Consider the following 8096-nt stretch of genomic DNA (forward strand, 5'->3'; position numbering starts at 1 on the left):
TCTCTTTGGAAAGTGTTTAATTCAGGTCTTTTGCCCACTTTTTAATTTAGCTGGTTGGTCTTTTTGATGTTAAGTTGTATAAGTTCTTTATACATTTTGGATATTAACCTCTTCTCAGACGTATCATGGTAAATATGTTCTCCCATTTAGTGAGTTAGCTTTTCATTTTGTTGATGGCTTCCATTGCCATACAGAAACATTTAGTTTGATGTAGTCCCATTTGTTTATTTTTTCTTTTGTTTCCCAAGGAGACATATCAGAAAAGATTTTATTGCCTATGTTTTCATTTAGGATTTTTGTGGTTTCTAGTCTTACATTTAAGTCTTTAATCTATATTGCGTTTACTTCTGTGTGTGGTGTAAAAAGGTTAACTAGTTTCACTTTTTGCATGTCTGTCCAATTTTCCCAACACTATTTATTGAATAGACTATCTCTAGCTTATGTAAGTTCTTTTGTCCCTTGTCTAATGTTAATTGACCATAAAGGCATGGGTTTATTTCTGGGCTCTCCATCCTGTCCCATTGATCACTATGTCTGGTTTTATGCCAAGACCATGCTGTTTTGATTACTATGGCCTTGTATTATAGTTTGGGATCAGGCCACGTGATTCTTCCAGCTTTGTATTTTTCTCAAGATTTTTGTGACCTTTTGTAGTTCCATATACATTTTTGGAATATTTGTTCCAGTTCTGTGAAATACACCATTGGTATCTTGATAAGAATTGAGATGAATCTATAGATTACTTTGGGTAATATGACATTTTAATTATGTTAATTCCTCCTATCCAAGAGCATGGTATGCCCTGGCCAGTTTGGCTCAGCGGTTAGAGCATCGGCTTGCAGTCCGGAGAGACCTGGGTTTGGTTCCCGCTGAGGGCATGTACCTCAGTTGCGGTTTGTCCCTGGCCCTGGTTGGGTTGTGTGGGTGGCAACTACTCTATGTGACCCTTTCACGTCGATGTTTCTCTCTCTCTCTTTCTCTCTCTCCCTCCCACTCTATATGAACAAAAAATAGAAAAATGTCCTCGGGTGGGACCAAAAAAAAAAGAGCATCGTATATGCTTCCACTTATTTGTATCTTCTTCAATTTCTTTCTTCTGTGTCTTATAATTTTCTGAGTACAGATCTTCTATATCCTTGGCTAAATTTATTCCTGGGTTTGTTTCTTTCTTTCTTTGATACAATTATAAATGGAATTGTTTTCTTAGTTTTCCTTTCCTATAGTTTATTATTTGTGTATATAGATGCAATTGATTTCTGGATTTTTTGTATCCTTCTACTTTACTGAATTCATTTATCAGTTCTAGTAGTTTTGTGGTGGTATCTTTAGGGTTCTAATAAATACAATATCATGCCATCTAAAAATAGTGACTATTTATTGTTGTTGTTGTTGATGATGATGATTTTAGAGAAAGAAAGGAGAGGGGGAGAGACAGAGAGAAACATCCCCAGACCAGGGATTGAACCCACAATTTAGTATGTGCCTTGACGGGGAATTGAATATACCACATTCTGGTGCACTGGATGACTCTCAAATCAGCTGAGCCACACTGGCCAGAGCCTCTGGAGACTTTAAATCATAGATTGATCACATCTATAGAATGACTTATTTAAGGTTGGTTGGACTAAGAGTTATAATGTCTTTATGGAGGAGTAGAATGAATGGAAGTTGTTGATGGAAAGAAAAACAAAAGATCTTTATAAACTATCCTATCAACTATCTCATTTAAAGATTTAACATTACCCATCACTTTCAATTAAACATGGTATTCCTATACTCTTCTATTTGTTTTTTGTTTCCTTCTTTATTCTTAAGAAGCATGGCCAGCTTAGTCTTATGATAAAACTATCACCCCTGAAATATGCTAAGAGGAGGACTTAAGAAGACTGTGATATGAAGGGTGCAAAAACTGTCAACATGTTTTCACCAGTCCCTGCACAAATATTCCTTGGCAGGAGAAAGTCTAGAAGAGGAAAAACAAATCATAAACTACAGATGTTTAGCCTTTCAGATTTTTGTCATAGGTGACTCCAAAACAGACCTATGAAACAACCCTATTCCCCACAACCCTGCAGAGAGCCAGTGAAATTCGGCTGTGTTTTTTGTTAGCATTCCAATAGTACTATCTTGGGAAGAGACTATTTCCAAGAAAGTATGTTCAATTCTGGAAATGCTAATGTGTTGGCAACATTCCCCCAAGTCTTTCTAGCTTGAGGGAAGGAATGAGGGCAGAGAGCAGCAAGTTACTGGGAGTCCTTGCATTTCCTAAATCCTCCAAATTGCTTACCTACTAACCTCTAGTGCTTTGCTTTCTTGTGAAACAAGTCCCATTTCTGGGAATTTAAAATTGCTTTAATGGATAAGGTGGTGCTGGGGACATGCTATTACCTATATATGTGCATAAAACTCACGTACATGCTCGCCCCAAATCAAACATTTGTTTTCCAACCAGAAAAGAGGAAGTAGACTCAGATTCAAGTTTCTTTAGGGACACGCTCATGCTGAGAGGCAAATGAATGGCCACTGTGGGGAATTTATTTCTCCTGCTGAAAAAGCAAAGGCTAATAATAATTGAGGGTGATTTGCAAAATGCACAGCTTTAAAATAATCATATGATACCTAGTAATTTTGAAATTGAGGTAAAAAAAGGAAGCACTTCTGAAGCCGGAATTATGAAAATCAAGAAGTTGCTTAAAATATTTGAGAGTGTGCTTAGAGAATCAATTGCCATATGCTTTATTTGCTTCTGAAGAGAAATCATGTTTTCTCTTGGAATAAATTGCACACACAGGTGTTTGATGCAGGGTTTATAAGCTATCAAGAGGAGCCAGAATGTTTGGGGTTGGGGTAGGAGGTGTTAATTTGGAAAAGATGGTATGGGGGAAGGATGGAGAGAACAGAACAGAACAGAACTAGTAAGAGAACAGAAGTAAGTTTCCTACCCATATTTGCAAACCGGGTGGAGTTGTTAGAACCAGAATTTACCACCTGAATGCTAACCCACCTTGATTTATGCAGTCAAATTAGAACACTATTCTCAACTATTTTGCTTATGAGTCACTGGTATAAAAGAAATGAGACAGATAATATAATTAACATATATTTGCTTGCTCTGTATCTGTTTCTGCCTATTATATGGGAACACTACATAAAGCTACATTAATAATTTATTTTCCCACTAATAGGTCCCAATGGAATTAAGCATCACCCATTCTATTGATGAGAAAACTGAGAGTGATTTTAGCTGACTACAGTAAGTGTACAGTAAGTGTGACTACAGTAACACACATTGTTTCTCATACTGACAGATGGTGATACATAATGCATCAATATAGTAATCTCTCTGGGGGGAATATACAATACTGTTTTGAGATGCAGTTTATAATGAAACATCACCAATGCAAATTGACCCAGGTTCATAAAATAGATAAACAGTTTGAAATTTTACAGTCATGCTTCAGAATATCAAAAAACAAAAACAACAAAATCTATCAACTTGAGAGAATAAGGCCCACTCCACATATTTTTGATACTACATTGACTTTTATTACTAATATGTAAACTTTCATGGTTTGGTCTATGTGACACCAAAACATTGAAAGAAAAGAGTAAATTTAGTCTTATTCAAAAATATACCTTATATAAGTAGGTTGTTTAAAATCATCCGAATGAACGTTTTATGAAGAGACTCTCACAACTAGTTTGTATAAAGTAGCCTGTGTCTTCCTTTAATATTTATTTTGACTCTCTCCCAGTAAGGAAGCCTTCAGAAGCAAAAGTATTTATAACTAAAATGATACCTTTTAAAAGCTCTGACAGCATATTTTTAAAAAACACATTTAAAGCAGTTGAATATGATTGTCAAGGAATTATCTACAAAATAAGAGAAATTAACCATTTTAATTCTCACAAATATTTTAATTGTGACAAATTTTTTTAATTCCAAAAAAGGTGTTCACCCCAGCTGGTGTGGCTCAGTGGTTGATTGTTGACCCAAGAGGTCACCGGTTCAATTCCCAGTCAGGGCATATGCCCAGGTTGTGGGCCAAGTCCCCAGTGTGGGGCATGCAGGAAGCAGCCAATCAATGCTCTTTCTCATTGATGTTTCTATCTATCTCTTTCTCTCCCTTCCTCTTTCTGTTAAATCAATAAAGAAAAATGAGTAAATAAATAAATAACAAGGGATATAAAAAAGGTGTTTATTATCTCTGAATATGGAATATTTGTATATTTGTTTTTCTCTGAATAAATATTAAATTATTAAGTTAATTTCTATTGTGCTTTATTTTCTAAAACTAAGAATAAAATTTATGTTTTGCATCTTATTAAAGATATTTTTTTTAAAATTTAAGCAATTATAATTGAGCATTAGAAAATTTTTTTAGGAGTTTCTTCTAAAATTAACTAATGGCAAAAACAGGATGTTAAAATCTTGTGACAAACAATCACTTTACTAGTTGATAACTTGTACCAAAGCCAATGTCATAGAAGCTCAGTATGAAAATATCTCTTCTTCTTAGTATATTCAATAATAAATCCATTATAAGGTTTTTGAAGGGAATCACTCATAGTTGCTTTGAATATTCTGAAAATGCTGTTAGGTAAACATAATTTGAGATACATTCTATCTATTTTTGATAGAATATAGTGATTCTATTAACCAGATTAACTGAAAGCATTAAAAAAATATTAATATGTTATTTGGGACATGGATTATTAGTGATATTTAAATCTGGAACATACCCCAAACTCTATAACATTTATTTTTGTTCTGATTGCAACTACTTGAAAATATATATGGAGGTAGAACAAGGTGGTTAAACTGTAGTGACTGTTACTCGTAAATTTCCAAACTGAATGACTCAGTAGCATATAACCAGCCCAAACTGTACCAATTTTACCAACATAAGGGCTGCTGATAATTATGGAATTTATAGCTCAATAATAAAAAGAAATATTTTTTAAAAGTAATTTTATTTTTACTGTGTAATTCTTAATTTTGCTTTGTTTCAACCTGTTTTATTAACTCCAGTGCAAATGGATAGTTTCTTTATCTCATAGTTGTGACTTTATAAGATTTTAAAATATAGCTAAAAAGATAAAGGGAAAAATGGTTAACCCAGATAATTTGACAGTGTTATATAGTAACAAAATAAAAATATTTAAAAGATGTGAAAATATTTGTTTTTCTTTTAAGAAGATTCTCTATTTGAGGATAATGACCTAAAGTCATAATGGGTGACTCCTTGTTCATCTTATTTTTTACTAAGGATTAGGTCTGATGGGAGCAAAAGACTTGGAGAAAATTTTTCTCTTTTCAAAATAGTCTACTCAGATAATTAATGATAGAAGGAAATTTCTTCATCATTATTGAATTGCTACTTTAAGTTTAATTATTTGTTATGGAAGTTTTAAATATATACTTTCAATATACTGAAATGATTCATTTAATTTTAATGTGTGTTATTTGTTTTAATTCTAGTACTGAATGAAATTATCTCCTGTTGTTTTGTTATTTATGTTTTAGGAAAATTCTCCAGTAATTTTCAAGGTAGAGTTTGGCAGCCTAGTTTAGATTCATGCAATTTTTATTTGCTAATTTATTTGCTGAATTTCAAAACTAAGATGTACCATTATAGATATACTTCAAAGAGGCAAATATATTTTCATCAAAAATTGAAAACATAGCATTAAAATGTATTTAATATTTTCTTCAACAGCTATGTTCTAGTAAAGATAAATATGGGTATATAATTAAAAATTTATTAACACATTTAATAATTGTACTAATCTTGGTGGTCTCTTTTCTTTAATTATCTTTAGTGAGATTTGTGTAAACCCACTGTACATATTCCCAGAATCTGGAATTAATAATTGTCTTTTCTTTTTCTTTTATTGGTTAAAATAATTTGAAATTTAAAAATAATTAGTGTCTTTCTTTTCTCTCTCTGCCTTTATTGGCAATTATTTTCTGGCAACACATTGGCTACACAAATAAAGTTCACATACAGGTTGCATACCAAAGAAGTTATAAGTGGAATATTAGCTATAATAATTACTTTACAATGATAAAATGTATAATGTTCTATTTGAGATCAAATGACATAATTTTTGTCAATATCCAGGTAGCATTCCCAGAGAGTAATTGATAATTAAGAAAATTATAACTAAAGGCATTAATCATTTAAAAAAGAATACCATTTCCAGACTATGTGGATTTAAGCCAGAAGAATAGAAACCAGACCAATATAGGGCCACATTTGGCTGACTCAATGTAACAACACAGAGATGTGATGGTGATGGCATAATGACATCACCACTCTCTCGGGACCAATCATTTGGAATGCAGGTGGCCAAGCTAGACTGATCTCATCGGAAAATAGCTAACCCATACAAACCAACTTTTTCAGGGCATAAAACTGCATGTTCTGTCCATTTGCATCACGGGGGTAAAGGATCTATACAGGTGGTATTACAATATTAAGTTGAAGATGTTATGGGTAATCTAGGACAAATTCTCCTGCTTAACAATTAAAGCATCTATTATAGATATTATTTAAAACATTAATACTAGTTGGACCAAGGTTTTGTTGAAAAAGCCTAATAGCCAATATGTATACATTATCATTATTTTTCTGGCATCTGTTCAATAGAACAATGTTTTCCTTCCTTCCTTCCTTCCTTCCTTCCTTCCTTCCTTCCTTCCTTCCTTCCTTCCTCCTTCCTTCTTTTTTCCCTAACATTCCTCCTTCTTTTCTTTCTTCCTTTCCTTTTTCCTTCCTTCTTTCCTCTCTCATCTCCCTCCTTCCTTTCTTTTCTTCCTCTTATGGACTATATTGTATCAACATTTAATGATATAAACTCATAAGGTGTTACAAGAGTTGTGTAAATTGATTTAAGTTCATTTTTTTTATTTATGTGACTTCATCCATTTGAGTAGATATAATTCTGATATTAGAATTAAAAAGATATAACTGCATAATTTAATTTTTAAATTCTAATTTTTTTCCTGATACTTTTTTATGCATATACCAAAATGAAGCCACCAAAGCTGAAACTTTTCTTTAAGATCTAGTCTGGCCTTTTGGTTCAAAGCAGTTTGGATTGTCATTAAAAATCCAAAGTTTATGCAAATCTGATTTAAGCCATGCCCAAGTGATAATGTTTTATTTCTCCTAAGTGTTTGATTCCTTGATAATCCTTGCATTTGCATGTGTTCTAAATACCTATGGATGGTCAATGCTTCAATAAAGAAAACCTGAAATCTAAAGAGAAGAATAAATTACATAATAAATACTAATTGTTGTTTCTTTAGTAATTATCCCTAAGCTTTCAAGGAAATATTGCTATTATTCCCATACACTAAAACACACAGGTAGATAATTCTTTGCTGCAACCACATGTGGGTACAGATGAACTTTGGTAAAACAGAGAGCTAAACATTTTATGGAAAGGGCAATAATCTGTTACTGAAATATGTAGGGGATTTTCTTTGGGAAATTTGTTTGTTCTGAGTTGGGTAACTTATCAAAGGCAGAAGAAAGGTGACAATCTATTTGAAGCCATAATTAAAAATTCATTCTATTTCCTTCTCACGGTCACTCATTAACAACAACAAAATCCAAAACAACAACACTCTCTAAGTAAGGTTCTGCAAGTAAAAGTTCTTCCTTTTGGATGGCCTTAGGAGAGGCTTGCAAGGACAGCTGGTTTGGTTAATTACAAATTTAAACTTTATGCCATTGAGACATAATTTCAGTGAATAATATTTTCCAGACAGAGTTTAATAAGTAACTTGCGGTTGAGTAGCCTTTTGCCCAAAAAAGGGAACCAGGTCTCTGTGACTACCTTCTACATTCAGAGAGCATGAGGGTAGAGGATGTTAACTTGAACACCCTAGGAACTAAGTTCCAGTAACCTTATCAGAGTCTAAGAGATGACCCCACCCTAGATGTTGTGAAAGAAGGATTGTTGAAAGAGCACCTGGCATTTCACCCTGAACTCCCGTAACACTTGCTGATTCACTGACCACAGTGAGGGAAAGTACAGTAGATGTTCAGCTGGCCTTCCTGGGTGAGTCCTGCTGGTAAACTTGG

The sequence above is a fragment of the Molossus molossus genome, unplaced genomic scaffold, assembly GCF_014108415.1.
Source record: "Molossus molossus isolate mMolMol1 unplaced genomic scaffold, mMolMol1.p scaffold_m16_p_11, whole genome shotgun sequence".
NCBI classification, from domain to species: domain Eukaryota; kingdom Metazoa; phylum Chordata; class Mammalia; order Chiroptera; family Molossidae; genus Molossus; species Molossus molossus.